At 41.6% G+C, this 18,467-nt stretch overlaps 1 protein-coding gene across 2 annotated transcripts in view; it reads right to left on the reverse strand.

Moving 5' to 3' along the window:
• CPPED1 (calcineurin like phosphoesterase domain containing 1) overlaps window positions 1-18,467 on the reverse strand; it is a 118,642-nt gene that overhangs the window by 33,795 nt on the left and 66,380 nt on the right. The window lies entirely within an intron of this gene.

The following is an 18,467-nucleotide window of genomic DNA, read 5'->3' on the forward strand; positions in this document are numbered from 1 at the left end:
ACCCAGCTTTGCACACTTGTCCCACATCAAGGGAGGTTTTTATTACCATACCTATGACCTTACTGGTCTGGGGGCACTTTTGTGGAAAAAAAAAAATCCTTACAAACTGAATGGCTAGCTTGACTGGGCATTTTTATCCTGCCAAATGCTCAGCCCCCCCACCCACCCCAGGCAGAGGAGGAGGCAACTTATCTTTTACCAACAGTGTTTGAGAGTGAAGGGTGCAATATCTTAATGTTAAGCATGCCCCTCCTCACCCTTGCAGGATAAGGGATTCAGGGTGGAAATGATTATTTGGACAAAGAGTTGGAAGGTGTGTGGCTAATCAGAATCCTCCTCTTTCATATTTCTGGCTTCTACATTTCCTGTGATAATGTATTAAAGCTTTAATAAAAGGATTTTTAAATGACTGATTCAATTCCACATCTGTTTTTTTCAAGCCTCTCTGTGCTAATTTATTCACCAAATATTTACTGAGTGCAGACTATGTATAAGGCACTGTTTCTGTTACTGGGGCTAAGATATGAGCCAGACAGACACAAAACCTTCCCTTTAAACCAGGAGTCAAATAATTTGTCAAGTAAATTATAGATGCACAGCCATCTATATCAAAACAGGAAAAGGATAGATGTCCAGCCTCATGTTAGTCCTGAGGAGCGTGCTCAGAATCGATCAAAGAAACCCCAAGAAACATGCTGAAAAAGAGCAGCCCAGCTTCTCTGTGGATGATGAAAGCGCACCTAAAAAATGTTGTACGAGCAGATGAATGGTGTACCCAACCTTCCATCATGAATTAAGAGGTAAGCCAAAAAAAGAGCTTAGAAAGCAACTACAGCTAAGAAAGACCACAATGCAGAAATAAATTCAGAGTTGAAGTGGTCATAAAACAGCCAGATGTGAAATAGGAACGGATAGAACTCAGGAAAGAAATGGGGGGGAAAAGAAAGCCATTTCAGAAATGACCACTACAGGGAGATTACTGTTAGCGAGACTTCCCTTACAGCCCAGCGTATGCTGGGTTTTCTGGATCTCCCCTGGGAGCTGGAAAAGAACGTGCATTCTCTTATTGTTGAATACTGAGCTCCTCATACTTCCCCTCAATCAAACGCATAAGTGGTGGGCTTCGAATATCCGGTGTCATGACTTTTCCTTGGGGCTGCTGATCTGTATGCATTTCTGAGAGACTTGGTGAAGCTGCACTGTAACTGTGGATGGGTCTGCTCCTCCCCATTCTGCCAGGTTTCACGTCATTTACCTTTAGTCGCATTGTTAGATGCTAAAGAGTTCGGGATTTGAGGATCTCACCAAAATACTTTTATATTTAATCCTGATTAAAGAAGTAAATAAAAAAGAAAGAGGCAGCTCTATACTGATGCTATGAAAAGATCATTAACATATATTAAGTGGAAAGTGTAGCGTAAGGAATCTGAAAATCCCATGTGAGTAAAATCCCATGTGAGTTGATACACTGTGATGGTTAATTTTAGGGGTCAACCTGACTGGGTTAAGGAATCCCTCGAAAGCAGGAGCAGCATTATTCTAGGTGTCTGTGCAGGTGGGAGCTGGGTGGGCTGGGTGGGCGAGCCCTGCCACACTGAGGTGGGCGTCAGACAGCAGGAGGGCAGGAGGTACTTGGAGGACGCATACAGAAGGCGATCTGTCTTTCGTGGAGAGCAGACAGACTTCTTTTTCTGCTGCCTTGGCCATCAGAACTCAAGGCTCACCAGCTTTTGGACTCCAGGACTCACACTAGCAGCCTCCCCAGTTCTCAGGTTTCAAGTCTTGAATGAAAGTTATACCATGGGCTTCCCTCCTTCTGAGGACTTCGGATGGGGACTGAGCCACACTGCTGGTGTCCCAGGGTCTCTAGCCCACAGAGGCCTGCTGAGGGACTTCCCAGCACCATAATTACAGGAGCCGACTCTCTAATAAATCCCCTCTCGTATAACTATAACATATCCTACTGGTTCTGTCTCTCTGGGGAACCCGAATACACATATATTCATGTATTATGGATAAAATTTCTCCAAAGATTCAAAGAACACTGATAACTCAAGTTAAATGTGGTACACAAGAGCGGGGAGTGAAAGAGATCGATATTTAGTTTAAAACCCCTCCTCCTTTCCTTCCTTCGTCCTTCCTTCTGTACTATTTTTATTAAGGGGGGGCACTTTTAGCCCCAGGCTCCTGGAGTGTAAAGAAGATGCAGAGGAAGCCAGTCAGGCAGCTGCATTCAACCACTTCCAGTCTCTGGGGACCAGTGGGATTTGCTTGGGCAAGGCTGGCTGACTGCCACGGCAAGGACTGTGGCCTGAAGCCCAATCTGCCCAGGTGAGAGCCTCAGCCTCAGGGTTCCTGGCACTGGGAACCAGGTGGCCTCTCTAGTGGCACTGGAGCATCACCTACAGCTAATGTCTGCATGCTGGCTGCCTGGCTGGTCCTGGGACTCCTAGTTTGAAGGTGCCCAGACTGACGTTGCTTCTTTAACTGAACCTGGACGGCAGGCATCCGTGTTCACTTACGTGATCCCCTCAAAGACTCTGCTGGCCAGTATTTTCCTGTGGGAATAGACTGCTAATTTAGGGAAGATGAATCCTCTGTGGTCTTGAACATGATGCACCATCTCCAAGGGTCTCCGTGGACCAAGGTTAATTCATCACACTCTCCTTACCCGGCTTTCTACAACATCCTAAACCATGCCAGCTCTCGCTGCTTTCTACTCATGTTGACATGGAGACTTTTTCTTTTTAAATTTTTTTCTCTTTATTCACAATAAAGTATGTGTGCACACACAGGAGAGAGAGACAGGGAAGAGCATCCTCCCCAGGGTCTGGTCATGCTGCAGTTCCCTTCCTCCAGTCTTCTAGCTAGTTGAATCTTGTATTCTAATGTGTGCTCGAGGTGTTTTAGGCTGACCAGGCCAGGGGTTCGAACTGCAGTCATTGTATGGGATTTGTCTTCTCTTCAGTGGAACATTACCGCAGTGCCAATACTTACCTAGCATTTTCTACAGGCCAGGCACTGTACTAAGAGCCGTCTGTGTATTAACTCACAACAGCTGGGGAGGTGGGATTTGAACTTGGCGTCTAGCACACAGTGTACCTCTCACTAAGTGTGTGCTCTCAATGGAAGTCCCAGTTTCCAGGGTGGCTCTCTTGCTTAGCCTGATCTGCAGTGCAATGGGGAATAGAGTATCTACTACTCTTGATGTTCACCACGCGTCAGGACCTGGCACACTACCAAGGCAGCTGATGCTCTGGAAGAAAGGCTTCCTCACAATGCAGGAGGGAGACCAGGGCTACAAAGCTATGACAAGCTGGGAATTCTGCACAGTGATAGCTTTCCCAGCATTTTCTAGACCTCTCATGTGTGCTCAGGGGCAGCTGGGGTTGGGCCCTTGGTTCATGTCCTTACGAACCGTGTGGCGTTGGGTAAGCAAGCCCCTTGGTTCCGCTGAGGTTTGGTTGCTTGTGTGTGTAAAATGGGGGTGATAATTCCTGGACCTTGGGAGGTGCTGATTCATACCATGAATTTAATAATGTACAGGGCTGGTTCAAACGAGGATGCAAAAGTGTCAGCTGCGGTCCCTCCTCACCCACTTCCACCCAAACATAATGAATTCTTCCTTTTTTATCAGGGAGCCGCAGTGTGTACAAAACACTCAATAAATAATTTTGGAGAAATTAAAACATTCCCCAGGGATACAATTTTTCATCAAGAATTTACAAGTGAAGACGTGAATTCTAGACACAAAAAGGCAAGTTTCATGAAAACACTTGCTTCCTGTTTAACAAGGTTGCGTCTGTGTGCATTGGAATCTCTTTAGGCCAGGATAGCAGCAACGCCTTAGCGCTGGCGTTGCTCACGGCACATCGCAGCACAGCTTCCGAGGACGCAGTCACGGCACCGCAGCAAGTGCACGAGGCCCTGGTCCAAAGCCAGACCTCACCAGCAGAAAACACGGAAGCCTGGCCAAGGACGCACAGCTTCCATGACCTCAAGCAAGACTCAGCACTTCACAAAAAGAATGTATATAAAGAGGTAAGAGGAAAGAGGCAAGAAAAAGCCTTGAAAATCTGTGAGACGATATAGGAGAAAGAGAGAGAATTGCTCTGGGTGGGTCTTCAAGGTGGACGTGTGGCATTTGCTGAGAGAATGGTACCAGAGAACAATGCCCTCCATGTCAGCACACATCTAATAGTCCCTGAGGAGAGCACTCGATGGGACCGACAGGAAGTGTAGTGTGGGAAGCTGAAAAGGGTTTAAGAATTTAATTTTTTTTTTCCCTCCAATGCAATGAGTTAAAATAAAGCCAGGATATAACAAACATTGCAACAATAATTTTTCTTTTTGGAGAGGTTTTTGCTATAGTGCGTGTGTGCTCGCCAGAAAGACAGAGAGAGACAGAAAGACAGAAAGCGAGAAATCACCCCCCCGGGGGGTGGGGGGGATGGCCACGCCGCAATCCCTTCTCCTCCATTCTCCTCTCGGGATCTTGGGCACACATGCATCCGGCATGAGTTTAAGCCATTGGGTCTGGGACTCGAACCGCAGTTGGCTACATGGGAGTTCAGCGACATAGCCATTATGCTAACTGCTGGTCCCACAACAATAATTTAAACATACTTATCTGTCTCATTCCTCAACTCGAAATTTTATCATGATGTGTGTCATGAAACGTGTGATTTACTTCTGTCAATATTTGTTAATGCAGAGTATCTTGGTTATATCCCAAATAGCCTTAACATACATTGTCCAATAAAATCTCTAGCAAACGAGGAAGAGAAATAAACATCCTTAACCAGATAAAGGATGTGTATTAACAAAATGTATAGCTAGCATCATCCTTAATTGTGAAAGGCTAACTGCTTTCCCCTAAAACTGGAAAGAAGGTCAGGACATCTAGTGTGACCACTCTTAATGGAACATCATACTGGATGAAAAAAAGAAAAAAAATCTAGAGATCAGAATGGTAAAAGCAAAACTGTCTTCAGAAGATGTGACTATCTCCATAAAGAATCACAAAGAATCTATGAAAAATTAAAAACAAAAAAGGCTCCTAGAACTAATATGAAGGTTAGCTTGGCTGTAAGGTCAATACACAAAAATGTCCTGTATTTCCCTATCCTGGCAATGAAGATTTGGAGGTTGGGAACCAGCAGTTAGCGTAATGGCTATGTTGCTGGACTCCCACGTAGTCAACCGCGGTTCGCGTCCCGGACCCGGTGGCTTAAAAGTCACGCCGGGGGCGTGTGCGCGTGCGTGCCCAAGATCCTGAGAGGAGAATGGAGGAGAAGGGATTGCGGCGTGACCATCCCCCCTGGGGGGGGATTTCTCGCTTTCTGTCTCTTTCTCTCTCTGTCTGGCAAGTGCACGTGCACTATAGCAAAAATCTCTCAAAAAAAAGAAAAGATTTGGAGGTTAACAAAAAAGGATTTGAGAGATTGCAGGAGGTAGGAATTACAGAAATCCCTGTGTTGGTTATGAGAAAAAGGACTTGAAATTAATTCCCAAACATCTGAGCAACTAGGAGGCTGGGCATGTCATTTTTGAAAAAGAAAAGGCTGGGAGAGAAATAAGCTGGCAATAGAAATCAAAAGCTTTCTTTCAACATAAAATCTGATATATTAGAATAGTCTATGAAAAGAAAAATAGACAAATTGGATTTCTTAAAGATTAAAAATGTGCATTAAAAGACATTATCAATGGGCAAAAAAGCAAGCCACAGATGGGAGAAGATATTTGCGAATGACATACTTGACAAAGGACTAATAGCAGAACATATAGAGAACTCCTAACAACAAATAAAAGCCCAGTTTAGAAGTGGGTAAAGGACTTGAATAGATAATTCTCCAAAGGAGATAAACTATTGGCCATTAAGCACATGAAAAGATGTTTAGCCAGCTTCACAGCCTTGTGCTTAAGGAAGTCAGACCCACATAGCCAACCGTAGTTTTAACCCTGGCCTTGGTTGCTTGAAAAAACACACCGGACACGTGTTCATTGGCAGCTTCAAACTCATGCCAGGGTTGTGTTTGTGTGTGCCCCAAATCCCAATGTGATAGCAAAATGGAGGAAAAGGGCTTGCAGTGTAACCATGCCCCACTGGTGAGGACCTTCTCTCTCACCTCTCCCTCTCTCTCTTGGTAGAGTGCACAAACTCTACCAATTACAAAAGAAAAAAATAGAAAAAAAAATGCTCAACATCACTATTCACTGGAGAAGTGCAGATCAAAACCACAGTACAGGGCTGGCCCCACAGTGCAGTAGTGAGCACTATGAATTAAGAACCAGATTTGACATGGCTGATATAGGTTCAAGTTCCTGCCCTGGCAGCTTGAATAAAAACACTTGGTGTGTATGCATGTGTGCCCCAAATACTGATGGGATGGACAAATGAAAGAAAAAGGATTTTAGTGTGATCATCCCTACCAGGGAGCTCAATCTCACTCTCCACGCCTCTGGCAATAAAAAAAATTCAGACAAGACCCCACTCCCCATATCTTATACTCATCAGGTTGGCCACTATAAAAAAGATGGAAAATAACAGGCATTGGTGAGCATGTGGAGAAAGTGGAAACCTGTGTACTGTTAGCAGAAATGTAAAATGGTCATGGAAAACAAGAAGTCAGTACCTCAAAAAATTGAAAGTACAATTACCACATGATCCAGCAATTTCACTTCTGTGATGTGAAAGCTGGGTCTTGAAGAGATTATCTGCGTACTCATTGTCTATAGCAGCGTTATTCACAACGGCTAAAATACTGGAGCAACTGTCTCCATGACAGATGAAAGGATAAGCAAACTGTGGCCTATCCATACGATGGAATATTATTCATTCTTAAAAGGAACAACATTCTGACATTCTGCATAAAGCAATGGATACACCTTTAGGATAACACGCTGAGTGACACAAGTCACTCATTAAAAGACAAATACTGTATGATTCTACTTACATGAGGTAGCCAGAGTAGTCAGATTCATAGAGACAGAAAGCGGAATGGTGGCAGCCAGGAGCTGGGGGAGGAGGAATGGGGAGTTGCCATTTAATGGCACAGAGTTTCAGTGTTGCAAGACAAAAGGGACAGTGGTGATGGTGCATGACAATATGAATGCACTTTATGCCAATGAACTGCATGCATAAGAATAGTTACGAAGGCAAATTTTATGCTATGTGTATTTTTACCATGATTGTTTTTTTAAAAGAAGGAACTGTCCCCCCAGTGTACCTATAATCCCTCCAACTTGGGACATTGAAAAGGCAGCTAATATAGGGGTCTGGAGTTCAGAGGTGGGTGGAGGGTGACTGCTGCCAGTCACATAGCCAGCATCCCACTAGGTCCTGAGCCTCCCCATGGTAGTGCCCCTGGGGTTGGCATTTCAAGGAAGCAGAGTCAGGAGAAGTATCTTCTGGGCATGCTACCCTCAGAGCTTTGGCTTCCCTCTTTTATGGAAATGTTACAAGACAATGCATTTAAATAAGACTATGCATTTAAATAAGACCAAGCATTAATAGAGTTTGTGGAAAGATGGAATTAAAGTATAAGCTTATTTTGGTGCAAAAAAATCTGAAATCATGCAGTTTTTTCATGATATGCATTTACATGAAGATCTCTCTATATGAAGCATGTGCTCAATCTCCTTTGTCCTCTCCCTAACCCACCCCTCCCTAATGAAAAGGGAAAAATGTTTAGAAAATATGGCAGAAGTGTTAGTAGTTATCTGTGGGGAAATGGAAGGACAGAAAACATTTCAGTTTCCTATAAAGTTTGAATTTTTTATGAATATAAATTACTTCTGTAATCATAAAAAAATCAAGCATTTAAAAATCACAAATGTGGTAAAATTACATCTTGTTAGATAAACAAGTATAAATATAACTTTAATGGGAACACATATAAAGTAAATGACAAGGCCTGTCAGTTATTCATTCTCAGGAAAAGAGAAAATGGGGAAAAGAAACAAGAGGGCACCAAAAAGGTGCTTTTAAAAATTCTCTTGGGGCCAGTGGGTGGCATGGTGGTCAAGGTGCTGGACTCCAACATGGCTGACCACAGTTTGGGTCGTGGATGAGGCTGGAAAATCATGCCGGACACGTGTATGTGCCCACACAAAATATCAAGAGCAGAATGGAAGAAAAGGGACTATGGTGTGGCCATCGCCCCCCTGAGGTGTCATTTCTCACTTTTCCCCCTCTCTGTCTCTCTCTCTGGCAAGTGTGTGTGCATGCAAACACACACACACACACACACACACACACACACACACACGCACGTACTAGGGGGAAAAATGTCTTTAAAAAACTCATGAGTAAATTCCGTTTTTAAAACTATGTAACTAGATAGGGCTCAGGACAAATTGCTTTCTTTCTAAACAATTGTATTTCCATCAATAGTTTTGTTCTACAGCAGATGACATTAAAAGTCAACAACTAGAGTCTGAAAAGTAGCACCAACAGCCTCTGCTACTATGTCCAGATCAAGTGTTTGTCTTGGTCTGCACATCTAGCTTATTATTTCCAGTTTACTACAGGGGATGAGTGTTTCTCAGCTTTTTATTTTCCATTATTGCTTCTGTAGAGAGTCTAAAAAATCTGACAACTTCCCTTAAATTTCCCTCCATTACATACTTACCAGCAATGTATGAGAGTCTTAATGTCTCCACATCCTCACCAATACTTATTTTTCATCTTTTTTATTATAGCCATTTTAGTGAGTATAAATTATTGGGTTGTTGTAAAAGTCATGACATTTTTCCGTTTTTCTATGCAAAAATGCATCATGACTTTTTCGACGCCCCAATCATATCTCATTGTGGTTTACCTATTACAAATTATGATGAATATCTTTTCATATTCTATATTGATATATGTTGGGTTGTTGGAAAAGTCATGATGTATTTTTTTCTGTTTTTCTATGCAAAAATGTGTCATGACTTTTCTGACAACCCAATATATACTCCCTTTATTTATTTATTTTTTTTTGAGAGAGAGAGAGATTTTGCTATAGGGTATGTGCACTCGCCAGAGACAGAAAGCAAGAAATCACCCCTAGGGAGGACGGCCACACTGCAGTCCCTTCTCCTCCATTCTCCTCTTGGGAATTTAGGCAAGCATGCACATATGCCCAGAGTGAGTTTAAACTGCTGGGTCCAGGACTTGAACAGCAGTCGCCTATATGGGAGTTCAGCAACATAACCATTATGCCATCTGCTGGTCTCAACCCAATATATACTCTTTAGAAAAATGTTTATTGGACTCTTTGTGAACTTTTAAATTGGGTTATTTGGCTTTTCGTTATTGAGTTATAAGAGTTCTTTATATATTAATGTTTTTAGTATTACATATAAGAAATCACTGTCTAATATAAGGCCATTCAGATTTATGCCTTTGTGTTCCTCTAAGGGATTTATAGTTTCAGTTCTTATGTTTTTTGTTTGTTTGTTTGTTTTTTAAAGAGGTTTTTGCCTTAGGGTGTGTGTGCTCGCTGGAAAGAGAGAGACAAAGATAATGAGAGGAAAAATGAGAATTCACCTCCCAGGAAGGATGGCCATGCTTCAATCCCTTCTTCTCCATTCTCCTCCCTGGATCTTGGGCCTCCACACACATGTGCTATGCCATCTGCTGGCCCCTCATATTTGGTCTTTGACACATTTTGAGATAATTTTTATGTATGGTGTGAGGTAAGGGCCCAAATTCACTCTTCTGCATTGGAGATCCAGTTGTCCTTGCACTATGCTGAAAAGAATATCCCTTCCTCATTTAACTGTCTTGGCACTCTTGTCACACTCAATTTACTATCAAAGTGAGGATTTATTTCTAGACTCTCAATTCTATTCCATTGATCTTGTCTCCATCCTTATGTCAATTCCACACTGTTTTGATTAATATTGCTTCTAGTAAGTTTGAAATCAGAATGTGTGAGGCCTCCACCATTGTTCTTCCTTGTCAAGGTTGTTTTGGCTATTTGGGGTCTCCTGAGTTTCCATATAAACTTAAGGATCAGTTCCTGGTAACTAAGGAATCAAGGAGGGCTAAAATCAGGGTCCACTACTTGCATCCTTTTAGGAATGTTCTACAGCAGATGACATTAAAAGTCAACAACTAGAGTCTGAAAAGTAGCACCAACAGCCTCTGCTACTATGTCCAGATCAAGTGTTTGTCTTGGTCTGCACATCTAGCTTATTATTTCCAGTTTACTACAGGGGATGAGTGTTTCTCAGCTTTTTATTTTCCATTATTGCTTCTGTAGAGAGTCTAAAAAATCTGACAACTTCCCTTAAATTTCCCTCCATTACATACTTACCAGCAATGTATGAGAGTCTTAATGTCTCCACATCCTCACCAATACTTATTTTTCATCTTTTTTATTATAGCCATTTTAGTGAGTATAAATTATTGGGTTGTTGTAAAAGTCATGACATTTTTCCGTTTTTCTATGCAAAAATGCATCATGACTTTTTCGACGCCCCAATCATATCTCATTGTGGTTTACCTATTACAAATTATGATGAATATCTTTTCATATTCTATATTGATATATGTTGGGTTGTTGGAAAAGTCATGATGTATTTTTTTCTGTTTTTCTATGCAAAAATGTGTCATGACTTTTCTGACAACCCAATATATACTCCCTTTATTTATTTATTTTTTTTTGAGAGAGAGAGAGATTTTGCTATAGGGTATGTGCACTCGCCAGAGACAGAAAGCAAGAAATCACCCCTAGGGAGGACGGCCACACTGCAGTCCCTTCTCCTCCATTCTCCTCTTGGGAATTTAGGCAAGCATGCACATATGCCCAGAGTGAGTTTAAACTGCTGGGTCCAGGACTTGAACAGCAGTCGCCTATATGGGAGTTCAGCAACATAACCATTATGCCATCTGCTGGTCTCAACCCAATATATACTCTTTAGAAAAATGTTTATTGGACTCTTTGTGAACTTTTAAATTGGGTTATTTGGCTTTTCGTTATTGAGTTATAAGAGTTCTTTATATATTAATGTTTTTAGTATTACATATAAGAAATCACTGTCTAATATAAGGCCATTCAGATTTATGCCTTTGTGTTCCTCTAAGGGATTTATAGTTTCAGTTCTTATGTTTTTTGTTTGTTTGTTTGTTTTTTAAAGAGGTTTTTGCCTTAGGGTGTGTGTGCTCGCTGGAAAGAGAGAGACAAAGATAATGAGAGGAAAAATGAGAATTCACCTCCCAGGAAGGATGGCCATGCTTCAATCCCTTCTTCTCCATTCTCCTCCCTGGATCTTGGGCCTCCACACACATGTGCTATGCCATCTGCTGGCCCCTCATATTTGGTCTTTGACACATTTTGAGATAATTTTTATGTATGGTGTGAGGTAAGGGCCCAAATTCACTCTTCTGCATTGGAGATCCAGTTGTCCTTGCACTATGCTGAAAAGAATATCCCTTCCTCATTTAACTGTCTTGGCACTCTTGTCACACTCAATTTACTATCAAAGTGAGGATTTATTTCTAGACTCTCAATTCTATTCCATTGATCTTGTCTCCATCCTTATGTCAATTCCACACTGTTTTGATTAATATTGCTTCTAGTAAGTTTGAAATCAGAATGTGTGAGACCTCCACCATTGTTCTTCCTTGTCAAGGTTGTTTTGGCTATTTGGGGTCCCCTGAGTTTCCATATAAACTTAAGGATCAGTTCCTGGTAACTAAGGAATCAAGGAGGGCTAAAATCAGGGTCCACTACTTGCATCCTTTTAGGAAAGGTGAGCTATCTTCCAGAATTAATTACTATCAGAGACACGTGTTAAGTGCTATGAGACATTCTTAAAGTCTTATGGTCCTGAGGTTCAGAAGGAAAGGACATTCTAGTTGGAGGGAAACGAACGAAGGCTTTGTGAAATTAGTGGCATGTAAGTCCAAGCAGAGCATCCCTAGAATCTATCTACTTGTCTCTAGCCCTTGACACTGTACTGATTGAGATCACCATCAGCTCTGGTCTGATCCACTGCGATAGCTTCTTAGTAACCAGTCTCCCTGCTTCTACTCTGGGACCCTCCAAGTGATCTTTCACAACACACACTTTATGTGATTTTGAAGCCATACATCTGAGCAGCAGCCAGAACAACAAGATGAATGTTGACACTATCAGAGTGAGCCCTCTACGCCAACTTAGACTGCAACAAGACTGCAGTGGGAGAGAGAAAATATTCTATTTTGTTTAAGTCACTGTCATTTGGGTTTTGATAACTGCAGACATACCTACAACATGCTAGATGCTTTCCTAGCCTAGATTGTACTCTGATGGGGCCAGCCCATACCCAGAGATCAAAGCTGAAAATAATGTCCTGACACTGGACACTCACATGCACCACCATTCAAGAACGACAGTGCTAGGGAAGCAAAGCAGGGAAGCAAGGAGGATGCGGGAGCTCTGATGTTCTGAGAAGCAAGTCATGTTAGGAGAATTGTGTCTTTATGAAGATTCATCAACCAAAGGTAGATAGGATGATTTAAAAAGAAGAGGGTCAGGGAGAGGGGCTGGCCAAGAGGTGGTTTTATGTATTTCATCCAAGGGGTCAAAAAAGACTAGAACAAGGCTGCAATACTGGTAATGGGAAGAAAGGAAATATGTAAGTGTTATCCTGTCAGAATGAGAAAACATGGAACAGAAGAGTATGTAAAACATATGTCATTGTCTGAACTCACTACTTCTGGTCAAGGTCATCCATAAATCGCTTTCCCCCCAATGTGATCATGTCTCTGCATTTATCTTCTTTAGAGCTAACCTTGGTGTGGCTGCAAGGTGTGTACACACGTAATGATGGGTATACAGTTAAACAGAACATACCAGGCACTTGGTTCATGTGAGATATTGCTCAAGGCTGTCAACGGACAACACAGTGTCCAGGGACAAAAGTTCCAGGACAGTTACCAGCAGAGTCATCTCTGGTACCGCCAGGTCCCTTCAGAGGGAGGAATGAGCACAACTCCTCTCTGCTTAGAGCTTCTGGGATGTCAGATGCATGAAAAAGTCTTATTTAGAAGTGATTGCCTCTTTTTACTTAAGATTATGTTTTATAGTCTGCACTCTGGCACTGGTGGCTATGCCTCTAAATCTTCAATCCCATTTGGGATTTTAAATATATCACCTAATAAAAAGTCATAGGCATTTCACAGTTAAACTCCAAGTACAGTCACTGTTCTTTCAAAAAGCCAGAGGCAAAATCTAAACAACCCAGTCACTGTAGGGCTGGAAACTGTCTGCAGTTAGGTGTTTATTCGACACACGTCTGCTGTCCCACTGTGTGCTAGGTCATGGTCACACCAACAAAAGTAAGGTGCTATCTTTGCCTTCAAGGAGCTCAAGCTCTAGAGGGGCCCGAGCATAGGAATGATGGCAGGCACTGCGCAAGTGGGGAAGTTAGGTATGGGAGCGCTCCGCCTGGAAGCTCGGCGTGGGGCTTACTAACCCTGGGCAGATGCATCCCAGGGATTTCTCAGAGGAAACAACCTGCCCACCAGACTTGGACCTGCTGAAGAGGAGAAGAAAGGAAGAAGGAGAGGGGCTTTCCTTGCCAAAATTGTTAGCAGAGTGAGGGAGGGAAGATAAGAAAGAGACCAGAGCGCCTTTCGGGATGTGGGGCAGTGAAGCATGTATGTATAAACCAGAGTAAAAAAGACAGTGTTTACGTAGATCATCTCATCTGATCCTAGAAGGACCCTGTGAGGGAGAGTTAGCAGAATGAATGAGGAAACTGAGGCACAGGTGAGGGACTCATTCAAGGGCCCAGAGTTTAGAAGTTATAAAACCTGGACTTTAACTAGGAAAAGCTGCCAGGTGAGATATGGGATACCCAGTTAGAGATGATTTTCTGATAAACAAGAGACTTTTTCAGTGTAAGGATATCCCACCTACTTTTATTCACTACATCTGCCCAGTGAAGCATGTATGTATAAACCAGAGTAAAGACAGTGTTTACATAGATCATCTCATCTGATCCTAGAAGGACCCTGTGAGGGAGAGTTAGCAGAATGAATGAGGAAACTGAGGCACAGGTGAGGGACTCATTCAAGGGCCCAGAGTTTAGAAGTTATAAAACCTGGACTTTAACTAGGAAAAGCTGCCAGGTGAGATATGGGATACCCAGTTAGAGATGATTTTCTGATAAACAAGAGACTTTTTCAGTGTAAGGATATCCCACCTACTTTTATTCACTACATCTGCCAGTCCTAAATGGATGTTCCATCTGGGTTGCCCCAGCCTGACTCCAGAGCTGGTGTTCTCAGCTATGAATGGGAAAGGACACACAGTCTCCTGGGCAGTACCAACAGCAGATGCAGGACAGGCAGTCCAGGTGGAGGAAGGAGGGGAGCTACGGCCAACCCCAGGGTTTTACACCGAGATGCACATCTGAGGTTTCAGTCTAACGGCCTGAACAGTCAGTCGGCTCAGCCATGTTTTCCCTGGCAAGATCAGACTGGCAACAGCCACAAAGTGTTGATAACACAATTAACAAATTGTGAGGGCATGAGGAAACAGACATGCTTATACACAGCTGGCTGGGGCATAAAAGGTTTCCTTTATTAAAATTTGAAAATACACATTGAAACCATCATTTTAACATCTGGGCATTGTCCCAACAATATGTGCAAAAAAAAAAAAAAAAAAGAGTCCAAATAAGAAAATTACATAAGAGCATATCTAGGCTTCAGTTAAAATGAGGGGAGTGAAGTACAAAATTCAAGGAGGCCCTCACTCTCAGCTTTGTGCAAGGGTTAAGCGCTGACACTGCATCTGCATGACCCTGATAATATAGCCTTCTTAAATTCTGTGCCCGCAACACCTCACTCACTTCACCCTACCCCTGAGCCCTGTTGTATGTCATAAAGAGTCTAAGTGAACACAGAAAGGAGCCTGGTAAATAGGTGATGGTGTAGACATGTGATGAAATACTATGCAGCCATAAAAAAGGCTGAGATAGGCTGTCTATACTAAGGGAAAAACATAAGATCAATATAGAATACATACTGCTATCACATCAATATGTGTGCATATGTGTTTATGTACATGCATTTATATGTATATATGGTGGATCTTCAAAAAATGAAAGGAAATGCATATTATTAAAAAAAACTATGCATAGATTTCACAATTTTTTTGCATCAAAGTAAACTTGTACTTTAATTCCATTTTCCATGAACTTTTTGACAACCTCTCATATTTACAAAGGAGACATGTACACACACCATGTCTGGAAGGGTATAACAATGTGCTATCTCTGAGGAGGAAAACTAGTCGGAGGGAAGATTTTTATATATTCTTTTGTAATTTTTAAATTTTGGTCCACATAAATAGATTCTCTATTTAAAACGTAAACTAAATTATGAAAACAAAAATGAGGAGAAAAATATGCAAATATGCTTCAAAGTATCTCTGGGACAGATACACAAGAAACTTGGAATTTTCTCCAGGAGGGAAATCGGTATGGGAGAAGAAGATAGCATGAAAATTGACTTACTATTGCTATATATAGGATCTGATTCTCCTACATAGATTTGAACTTTTCCACCATGTACACATAGGCACACACAACTGGATGCACATTAATGCATATGTGCTTGGTGTATGAGAACTGCACCTGTATTACACTGCACACGCACACATGCTATACTATTGGACCAGTAGCTGAACAGAACTAGAAGGCTTCTGATAGCCTGGACAAGCCTGGACAAGAGAGTGTGGGTGGTCTTCACACAGCTCATCATTTCTGTGGGATGTGCTCTTGGTTTGAGTACATACCATCACTTGGGTACATACATCTCCAGAGGATGGTATCCCAGAGTTCAATCAGAGCAGTGTAGGACCAGGCCTTTCTCATCCATGGTTCTGGCCACTGTAAAAGAAGCCTTTGTCTCAATAATAAAAGAATATCAGAGTCTCTCCTGTGTTCGTCACTGTACTAGAACTCAGACTCCCATGTGCACCTTGGCTTTAGCTGTCAGCAAGGCTTTCCGAAGAGGTATTCTGCTTCTACATGCTCAACACTCTCTCCTACACAGATCTGAGCTTGGGACCAGCAGATGGAGTAATGATTACATCGCTGGATTCTCACATGGCCAACTATGGGTTGAGTCCCAGACCTGGCAGCTTGAAACTCACACCAGGTGCATGTGTGTGTGAGTGTGTGTGTGTGTACCCAAAATCCCGAGAAGAGAATGGAGGTGAAGGGATCGTGGTGTGGTCATCCGCTCTGGGGATGATTTCTTGCTTACTGTCTCTGTCTTTTCAGCAAGTGAATGTTCCCTATAGCAAAACTCTCTTAAAACAAAAACAAAAACAAAACCGGACAGAAGACTCCACTATTAGAGCTGGGAACTAGTGCTTTCAGGGACTAAACTAATGAAGATGTTTCTGCTGAGACTTCTCTTCAGACTCCATTCACGAGTGGTAGGGCCCCTCCAGTATCTTTCTCTCTGTCTCACTCTGGTTTTTTTTTTTTTTTCTTTTTTTTTATTCTTTACGGTAAAATATTTTCTTGGCTCTCAGATCCTCCTTTCTCCTGCTAATTCTCACCTTTCCCCCCTGTCATCTAGGAGAGGCAAAACTGCAAGCCTCACAGAAGACTCTGCCATTGGAGCTGGGAACTAGTGCTTTCACATGGTGTGCTTGCATGCTGCATGGTTTTTATTTAAAAAAATAAATATTTTTTTTCTCTTTCTGCATTTTTTTTTTTTTTTTACCTTCACCACATTGCTGCTTGGCCTCCATGCACTGAGTGTCTAGACAGTTCTAAGTGAACCCTAGCAAAACATCTGAATACTATTAGGGTCAGAATATTCCTCAGTTTTCACTGAATCTGACATATAAAGGGAGAAAGATGGAATGGCAGTGAGATTACAGATCACCTCCTCCTGCACGCCTCTGAACACTCAGATTGAACTTCAAGATATTAGGAAGAAATCCATTTGATGACCAGAAATCACCATAGAAATACAAGAAATATGAGAAAGCAGGAAAATACCTCTCCCCCAAGGGAAAAGAATAACTCTTCATCCATAGACAGTACAATGGAACTCATAGAAATGTCTGATAAAGAATTTAGAATTTTCACAGTGACAAAGCTAATAGAGATGCAAGAGAAGAGAGACAATGAACTCCAGAAGATGCAGGAGAAAAGAGTTAATGAGATCCAGGAGGTGAGGATGTTCTTACATGATCTAAAAGAGGAAATACACATCATAAAAAAGAATCAAATGGAACTGATAGAGATGAAGGCTATAATACAGGAAATCAAGGAAATACCCTGAATATTAAAAGGAGGCTAGATCATAAAGAAAATCAAATCTCAGATAAAGAAGACAGAAATGCTGGACTAGAGAAATCCACCATGAAGACTAAGAAAATAGCCCCCCCCCCCAAATAATATACCAGAAATACTAGATACCATTAAATGTCCAAATGTCTGGATAATTGGTATCCCAGATGGTGAAGAGACCAATAAGGACATTGATAATTTATTCCATGAAATCCTGGAAGAAAACTTTCAAACATAGAGAGGCATTCAAAGATCTAGACCCAAGAAATACAAAGGACCCCGAATAGAATCAACCCAAGAAGATCTTCTCCAAGACACATTATAGGCAGATTGACCAAAACCACAGACAAAGAGAAGATACTAAGGTTGGCAAAGGGGGAAACATCAAGTTACCTACAAAGGATATCCCATCAGGCTAACAGCAGACCTCTCATCAGAACCAATGAAAGCAAGGAAAGAATGGGAAAATATATTCAATGTGTTGAGTGAAAAACAATTTCAGCCAAGAATACTGTACCTGGCCAGATTATCCTTTGTATGGGAAGAAAAGACAAGAACATTCTCAGATAAAACAAAACATGAAAGAATTTACCGATACCAGACCAGCTCTCCAAAAAGTTCTGAAGGGAGTACTACATCAGGAAAAATAAATACAAACACACAGAAATAAGAGCTCAAAAACAACTAAGAAAATGGCCAACTTAATGGTAGAGACAAATCCAGAGTTGAATGTTATCTTCCAGAACTTAAACAGAAATATCAGACCACAACAGAAGAAGATAGATTAAGTACATGAGACTGAACTGGCGAAATAGAATTTTATGACTTCTGACTAAAACATTACTGATTTTCTTCTATACTTTGTTTTCCAGATTTAAGGATTTTTGTCTTCTGTTGAGCTGCCAACAGGTTCACGTACCTACTATTTGAACAGAATCCTAACCTGTTTCCTGGCTTACGTCTTAAGCAAAGTACTCTTAACATTATTTTATTTTGATTTATTAAAGCTAAAACTGCCTTTCTTGAAATTAAAAATATACTAAAAATTACCCATTTAATGACCACAGTAAACTATATAGACTCAGCCAGGTGCTACTTTATAGTATATTCATTCTTTTTTTTTTTCTTTTTTGGAGAGGTTCCTGCTATAGGGCACATGTACTCACCAGCAA

The sequence above is a fragment of the Tupaia chinensis genome, unplaced genomic scaffold (genome assembly GCF_000334495.1).
Source record: "Tupaia chinensis unplaced genomic scaffold, TupChi_1.0 Scaffold000182_1, whole genome shotgun sequence".
Classification (NCBI taxonomy): domain Eukaryota; kingdom Metazoa; phylum Chordata; class Mammalia; order Scandentia; family Tupaiidae; genus Tupaia; species Tupaia belangeri.